Source organism: Brassica napus, chromosome C7 (assembly GCF_020379485.1).
Source record: "Brassica napus cultivar Da-Ae chromosome C7, Da-Ae, whole genome shotgun sequence".
NCBI lineage: Eukaryota > Viridiplantae > Streptophyta > Magnoliopsida > Brassicales > Brassicaceae > Brassica > Brassica napus.
Window position 1 is genome coordinate 2735902 of NC_063450.1, and position 8355 is coordinate 2744256.

The 8355-nt window shown below is 40.3% G+C and overlaps 1 non-coding gene across 1 annotated transcript; it reads left to right on the forward strand.

The window, feature by feature from the left end:
- The first annotated feature begins 7964 nt into the window (after positions 1-7964).
- Positions 7965-8071, forward strand: LOC125590934. The gene has a single exon (XR_007326932.1). It is a non-coding gene; the product is annotated as a small nucleolar RNA R71 (small nucleolar RNA).
- The last annotated feature ends 284 nt before the right edge of the window (positions 8072-8355 follow it).

Consider the following 8355-nt stretch of genomic DNA (forward strand, 5'->3'; position numbering starts at 1 on the left):
ACACAGGAGAAAAGCTTCAGGGCACATAACGAAGGATTCTTTATCAAAGTAGAGTCAATGTGTGATTATGTGTTGAGTGGAGCTGTGACTTCCGGATGTTGATAAAGATGTAAGATGTCCACTCTGAAGTAGTCGCTGACGTAGTTGTTGAAGCAGACGTCGTGTTGAGTGCTGAAAACCATGTAGAGTCAAGGTGCTGAGCTGGAGTCGTGTAGACTTGGAGAACAAGAGAGTATCTTAGAGATAAGGAAAGATGAATAAACTTGAGAAGCAAGTTTATAACTTAAGGGAAGAGGAATAAGTGCATTCCAAGAAAAGGAAAGTTGGACTTAATGTTATGGAAGATGTCCATATTCATGTTGCATTGGAGACTAGGGTTTCAGGAACGTGGAGAATAATATAAGATAGCTATGGGTCGTCTGTAAAGAGATAGAGACACAAAGGCTGATCTTATAGAGAGAGAAAAGCTCTTAGAAGTGTTCTTGGGTCGTGATGAAGCACTGACTGAAGCACTGACTGAAGTACTTGACAGGAGAGAGACATAAGCGGGTAGCTTAGGAATCCTTCAGTATCGTGTGTTATGATGTTAACACTAGACGAGTAAAGTTGAATAAATAAGGTTTTGTAATAGATTGGTTAAAGGAGATTCTAATAAATCAGAGTGTTTGTTTGTATTGTTTTTGTATTGTTTTATCTCTTGATTTACTTTCTGCAGTACTATTGTAGTGTCATCTTCCGCTAGCACTTGAGTGGATGAGCCAAGAGAATATGTGTACGCATACATATATGTAGAAGACTAACTAATGTGGAGTAAATTAGTATAAAAGAATTGTTTCGACATAAGCTTGAGCTGATGTTAGGACGGAAACTTCATTCTTTGTTCGAGGATTATGAGAGAGAGGCTTCAATCTTTCTTTTTCTTCATTTAATCGAAGTCTTGCCTTAAACTAAAAAATTCACCATAAATCTAATTTTAAAAATACAATGCACGACCTTATATAATAGGGGATAAGTATAAGAAATTATTTTGAACCAGTATACAAAACTTAAATCGGCATTATTTAATATTATTCTTCGATATATTAATTGAGAAGTCACTTTAGTCATTTATGCCGATGTGTCGCTCATAGAATAGCTCTCCAATTAATTGTTATAATTTGATTTGTTGATGGTTTTTCATTTTTCATTTATTTAATTAAAGTTTTTAAAATGAAACTATTCATAGAATTGCCTAATATAATCAATGTTTTCCAGACATACAATTAAGCATCTTAAATATAGATGAATTAACATAATTTGCTTATAGAAATAATTAAATATCTAGATTACATTATATAAATTGATTAGATACATATAAATACATATGATACTATAGAAACAATTATAAAAACGGTTTTTATTATGTTTATATTACTAGTGAATAAAATAAATCATAGATTTTTGAAAACTAGTTAATCAAAACTTAATAATATTAATTAAATTCACTCATTGACTATATATATCTTACAATACTAAAAGGGGAATATGAAGCCCTCTGAGCTATGCCACGTCATTAAAAAATAATCAACGAATAAGAAAACTTTTAGTGGCCACGTCAGACTATTGTTTACTCGACACAAACTTTTCACGGGCCAATTATGTAGGCTGATAATATTGAGAACTGGCCCATTTTTAAGAGTAAAACATATCTTCTCGCCGGTGACTTACTACCATCGTTTCATGGTCTGCCTCCAACTTCTGGCAATTACTATCGATTCTGATGCTCCTCAAAGAGACGTAAGCTTATCAATTTACTGTTGAAATCCAATCGGCCTAAATTTATTTCAATCTCATCATCTCCCTCCATAAAATAAATTGATGAATGTGAACACAAAGGCCAAAATATTGGTGAATGTGAAAGTTTGATAAAGAAGATTAGTTAATTAGTTACATCGTATAGTTCTTGGCCTTCTTTTTTGATCTACATTAGTTGGTGGAACTCTTTTGTGGAAGCTCTTATGGCTTTGGGGAAGATACTGGCATTGGTGGAGTCTTTCCCTGCACAACATGATTAGAGGATCCAAGAACAGTCGTGTTTTCAGCAATCTTTGTGAGCAATTATGTATTTTTGAATCCCCCAGACTTACCCTTTTGCTTGTCCTCAAGCAAAACATACAGGCAGTCTCTCTGAAAGAGGTTTGAAAATATTAGGGACTTAAGATTTTAAAGTATAGAAATCTTTTCCTCAACAATTTTGCAACCACATTTAAAAGGTCCTAATCACAGAAGCACACTATGCAATATCATAGCTTAGCAACCATTTCTAACATAACACAACTCATCAATTCACGCCTGACATTCCCTCTACTGACTTCATTTCTTAGCATAAATATAAAGTCAATGCTTTACCTTGGGAGTATCGATCATAGGATGCAAGGATTTCAGACAAGTATCTGGAGCTACAGGTAAAAGTTAGTTCCTAGTTTCTCTCTCTCTAATTTCTCTCTTGAGTCAAAGTCTGCTTCCATTGCAGGATCAGTGACCAAGATTGGACAGGCTTCCATGAATCAAAACTTAATGGTGGTTGCCACCAAGCTTTGTTCACTTCTTGTTGACCTATATCCAAGAGTTCTTTGCGAAAGCGAGCCTTGAAGATTGCCGCCTCCAAGTCCCGTTTCGAACTCTTTTATTGGAGTCTTTATGAATCAAGCCTTAATGGTTTTAGCCACCAATTCCTGTTCAGACTCATCCTAAGTAAACAATAGATCTTATATATATATATTTTTATTATTATTATTGGAGTCTTTATGAATCAAGCCTTAATGGTTTTAGCCACCAAGTCATGTTCAGACTCATCCTAAGTAAACAATAGATCTTATATATATATATTTTTTTATTATTATTATTATTATTATTTTTTAATATGTAACTCACTAACTATTCTAGGGTCGAAATTTAGAGAGAGAAAATGTGATAAATAATCTACACAAGGCGTTACCTTCCAGACCTGTCTTAAGAATCCGATCCCATGTATACCAAGCCCCAAGACAAATGGTTATGTCAGGTTTAGTGTTGGAAATCAGCTTTGGTTACTTCATACGTTCAAGGCAAGTGTGTGGTTGATAGGTTGATCTGCTTTAGCATATATAGTGCTATATGCAATAAGTAAATCTAAAATGGTGCTAAAGATTGGTTAGATATTCAAGTTTAAATTAATATAAGATTATAGTCCCTATTTTCAATAGCTAAGAAAAATTTATTAAAATTCCTTTTATATAAGAATAAAATAAATTATATCAGTAAATCTCCCCCCCCCCAGACTTAAATTACACTGTCCCAGTGTAACTCATCCAGAGTTATGATGGAATAGTTCATGATGACCGGACTAGATATCGATCGATGGGAAAATGTTACATTGATCGTCGTGTGGTTGTCTATGTCGAGCGATGTCGACGTCTCGTCGTCGGTCGATATTCAGGTCCTCCTACTTGGGCCTCCTAAATCTGAAAGAAATAAAATGAAAGTAAATAAATGCTAGTTAATAAAACCAAACTAAAATACCTAATAGTGGGTTGCCTCCCACTCAGCGCTTGGTTATAGTCATTTAGCTTGACTGTGGTAGCGATTGGCTATTTGGTGGAGAAACAGCTGCTTGTTGGAAAACAAGCATCCATGTCATCTCTGCACATTCTGGACCAAGATGCAATGAAACTTCTTGTGGCCTCATCATTTCTTGTCCATTTGTCATCCATCTTTTCAAGTACATTGGAGATGTTCTGTAGCCTATCTTGAACGTTGTCAATGCTGACCTGGTGCCAGCCTATGTTTTCATAGGCGTATGCTAAAAGTTCTGTCAGTTCCTTGTGCATTGACTCTATCGTCTTGTGTATCAGCTGCTCGCCGGCTGGTGTAGAATCGGCGTCGATCGATGCGATTATGTGTTCGTCGGTTGATCTTGGCGACTTACCATCGAGTGATTGCGCTCGCTTCCTGTAGATCGATGCTGATATCTGGTGTTGAGCTGCGAGTTGCCTCTGAATGGCTTTGACTTCTTTCTGTAGCCATTCTACGTGGCTGTCTAGTCCACTGATTCTGTCGTCGAATGGAAAGTAGATGTCATCGCAGCGTTTGTCAAGTCGTTCCTCCATGGTGTCTATAGCAGTGTAGATCTTGGATGTGATCTCGTCAACCTCTGCTGCTGTGTAGGGAAGTAACTCCACAGAATTCTTGCCATCGATCCAAGGCCCTTGTAGCCTGTCGATCGAAGATGATTTTGCCTGCAAAAAAATTTGATTAGTAATGTTATCAATATCCCTTTGGGCATGAAGTATTTGACTAGACAATTTATTTAAATCTATCATGACTGGTGATATGAAGCGGTCATGCATGTCCTCATAAGTCCTCAGCCTCTCATTCATGGCTGAGACTTTAGCGTCGAGCGATGTGATGTTACACACGTCGATCAATGTGGCTGGTTGTTGGTCCTTCTTACGAATGGTGTCCAGATCTTGCTGTAGTAGCTCGATTTTAGTGCTCAGCCTGTCCACGTTGTTGTTGAGAAGGTAGTACACGTCGTTTATCCTTGTGTCGATATATGAGACTTCCCATTCATCCTTGTGTTTTGCTGAACATTGCGGTTCTGCAGGGATCTGGGCTGTAGGAAGACTGACGTCGATCGATGGTGCATGTGGTGCGTCGATCGATGCTGAGGTCATGGCTTCCTTTTTAAGTTGCTGGCGTAAACTCTCAATTTCTGTCCTTATTTCTACCATACTTCTGAAAAGCTCATTGTAGCCTCTATCCAAAGGTTGATGTGTATCTTCTACCAATGATTTGAGCTCCTCTCCCAGTTTTTCCTGAGCTCCACAAATACCAAACACCATCTCATTGATTTCATCTTTGGTGTAGAGTTCTGGTGCCAGTCTTGTGAGTGTGAAGGAAGTGGCATGTTCTGGAAGACAGATGTGGCTCTCTTCAAAAAGAGATGCTCTTTCCAGTAATTTCCTGATGTCGTCCTTTGTGACAGGTATCATCTCACCAGCTACACCTCGTGCGTGTCCACACTCATCTCTGTAGACTCCATACTTGTCCCTTCGTTCCCAAGTGAACTTTCTGGCTCCGTTCATATCAAAAGCGCGGTTTCCAAATTCATAACGTCTGTCGATCGACGTCGGGTAGTTCTTATCGATCGACGTTGGTGTTACCCTGTCGATCGATGTCTCAGTTGGCCCGTCGATCGATGCTTGACCTTTTGGTTGGCGTGATAGATCTGGATTGATTTCTGTTGCGGCGACTCCTACATGGTTGTTAGGATCTGTTTGAATGACGTCTGGAATACCACGTTGCTGTGAGAATAGGTTGTCAGGTCCATTGGCCACTTGAAGGATATCTGCTATGTCCTCTCTGGACACTTGTAAGATCCTTCCATCTATTGCACGTGCATTGCCATCTGGGTCCTTGAAAATACCAAATTCATCAGGTGTTAGAATACTGTAATCAATGTTTGCATTATCATTCAATTTAGAAATAGAAAGATTAGGGTTAAGAGTAGTATCAATCGATGTTGATACATATGCATCGACCGATGGCAGAATAATTTCTGCAGAACTTGTGTTCTTGAGATGATTGCTCTTCATGGAATTTCTTGTTGATGTAGATGGAAGAGTGTTCATCTTTTCTGTTTATGTGTCTGCTCTGGTGTGTGGAGGTGGTTTTAGGGGTGCAAAACGTTTTATATAGGTATCTATAAACCTAGTTGGAGAGGGAATATTCTCCTGCTCCTGAATTTTTGCTGCGGCGCGAATATCGATCGATGGTTCTGTATGGGTGTTGATCGATGTGAGCGGTTGTTTTGCTGGACGAGGATGGGTATCGACCGATGTGGAGTGCACTTCGTCGAACGATGTTGGAAACTTGTTGGTGAACTTATGGGTTTCAAATCTTTCATCCTGCAAAGACATTTCTATTGCACGTTCTTTCCAATAATCCTCATCGTATTCCTCTGTATGTTCCTCGTTAGCTGAAGAAATTACAGTGTCAACTGCAAAACTTTCATGGAGACCATTGTCTGCCCAACTGCCTATGGAATAATCATCACGTCCTCTCTTGCTTGGTGGTTGGAAGGCAAACTGTGGGTAACAATGATTAGGTGGAGCGAAATGGTCAACCGGCTGATCAACGTCGAGCGACGTGTTGTTGCGGTCATCTGTCACTGTTGACTCATTGGAATCGATCGATGGAAAAGTGGGGGTGTCGATTGATTCCGAGTACTCTGTTTCGTACTCCGATTCGTACTCTGCTCCACAATGGCATGTGCCAATGAAGCCAAGTTCTTTCCCGTAATCCACAGAATTAATAACCTTTTTCTTAGGTCGGATGGGGTCGTAGTAGATGTTGGGGTCTATCAGCGTCAGACACAATTTGTTTTTGTTCATGTCACATACAGCTCCTACTGTAGCTAGGAAAGATCTTCCAAGCAGAAGTGAAGAGTTCCAGTTTAGCTCTATGTCTAGGACATGAAAATCTACCGGGACAAGGGCATTACCAATCTGTAACTCTAGATCTCTTATGATACCTCCTGATCGTTTTTCTGAAAGATCCACGAAGGTGAAGGATTCTGTTGAAGGTTCAATGGTCAAACCAAGCTGGTCTGCCATGATCCTAGAGGAGGATACTAACTGATGCTCCTGTGTCACACATTGAATGGGGAAATTCAACACCCTTGACTATGCATGGTATTGCAAACTTCCCAAGATCACTCTTCTTCGTCAATGTGATCATGTGTTTCATCTTCTCTCTGACTTGATGAAACATTCTCCTAATGTCCTCCTTAGTTACCTTTGTTTCTCTGAAGAACATCGACAACCGGTGTGTGAAGTAAGCTTCATCAAAAGCTTTTTCAATTGGGATTCTGAGGACTCTTTTAGTGAAACCATCCATCTCCTTATTGTTAGCTTCCCTCTTAAGGTTCTTAGGAATTTTCTCCTTTCTTTTCCTTAACCTTCTCCCTTCAGTTTCCTGATCTTCTTGAACTGGTTTTGGTGAACTATTTAAAGGGTTGGGTTTTGGTTCGGGTGGGCTAGCTAATGGCTTAGGTGGTGGTCTGAGTGCGTTGGTATAGTTATTATCGATTGAGGGTAACCGCACTCGGTATGTTAGAGGTGTCTGTCGATCGATGGGGTGTGTGTTGTGACGATCGACGTCGGACTCACTCTGTCGATCGATGGTTGGCTCAACCGATCGATCGATTTTATCATAGAAAGGGGAGGGTGGGTGAGGATGCTTAGCTGCGAATTCCTCATGAGTTAGAATTCGAACCGTATTGCATTCAGTCGATTCAGCGGACGACGGCGATCGATGACTAGAGTAATCCATCCATCGATCTTCGTCATGGTCTGTCGATCGATGCGAGTTCATCAACATCGGTCGACACCATTGGGATCCGCCGAGACTCATGGAGCTTTTGATTTTGAAGTCTCCTTCCTCAAGCTTTTCATGTCTCACCACTTGCCAGAAATCATCATCTATGATGGCATTTACGTGGTGTTTCCCTTTATCGGCTCCTGCCTCTCTAGCGAAAGCTTCTTGCCTCTTTATAGTCTCGCCAGTCTGAATTACTTGCGTTTCAAGTTTTCTCACCTGAGTCCCTAAGGTCTCGATTTTGGTGTTCAGATTGTTGTAGGCGGAGTTTATTTTACCGTTGAAATCCACAGTGATTTGTTGTTGTCCCAACAGTACTCGATCAAGCATATCTTCGATCTTCCTTCCCTGAGTATGGGGTGGTGGATTCTGGTAGTAGGAGTTCGAGTAGCTTTTGCTGTTGTTGAAGGGTTTTTGAAATTGTGAACTCTGGTTACTTCTTTGACCATTTCCAAAGAATTTTCTGTTTCCGAGTAGTGAAGTTTCCTTCACTTGCCGTATCAAGAGCCATTTGATACTGTAAGGCGAGACCTCGGAAGAAAGTGCTTAGCAACTGCACTTCGTTAAATCCGTGGTGTGGACAGTCTCACTGGAAGAACCTAAATCTAATCCACTCATCTTTGAAGGACTCTCCAGCCTCCTGCGAGAATGTGGAAATTTTGTTCCTAAGTTCTTCAGCACGCGCCTCATCAAAGAAGTTTCGTAAGAAAGCATTCTTGATGTCGGCCCAGGATGTTAAAGATCCTGTGGGTTGCTGCCTAAGCCAGTGCATCGCTTCTCCATTCAGCGTGTATCTGAAGAGCTTGCACAGCAGGTAATCTTCGGGGACTCCTTCCATCTGAGTAGCAGCGATTAAATCCTCGAACCGTTCCAGATGGTCCATAGGATGCTCGTGCGGTAACCCAGAGTAGGGTATCTGCGACACGAGAGTGTAGTATTGAGGCTTCAGCTCGAAAT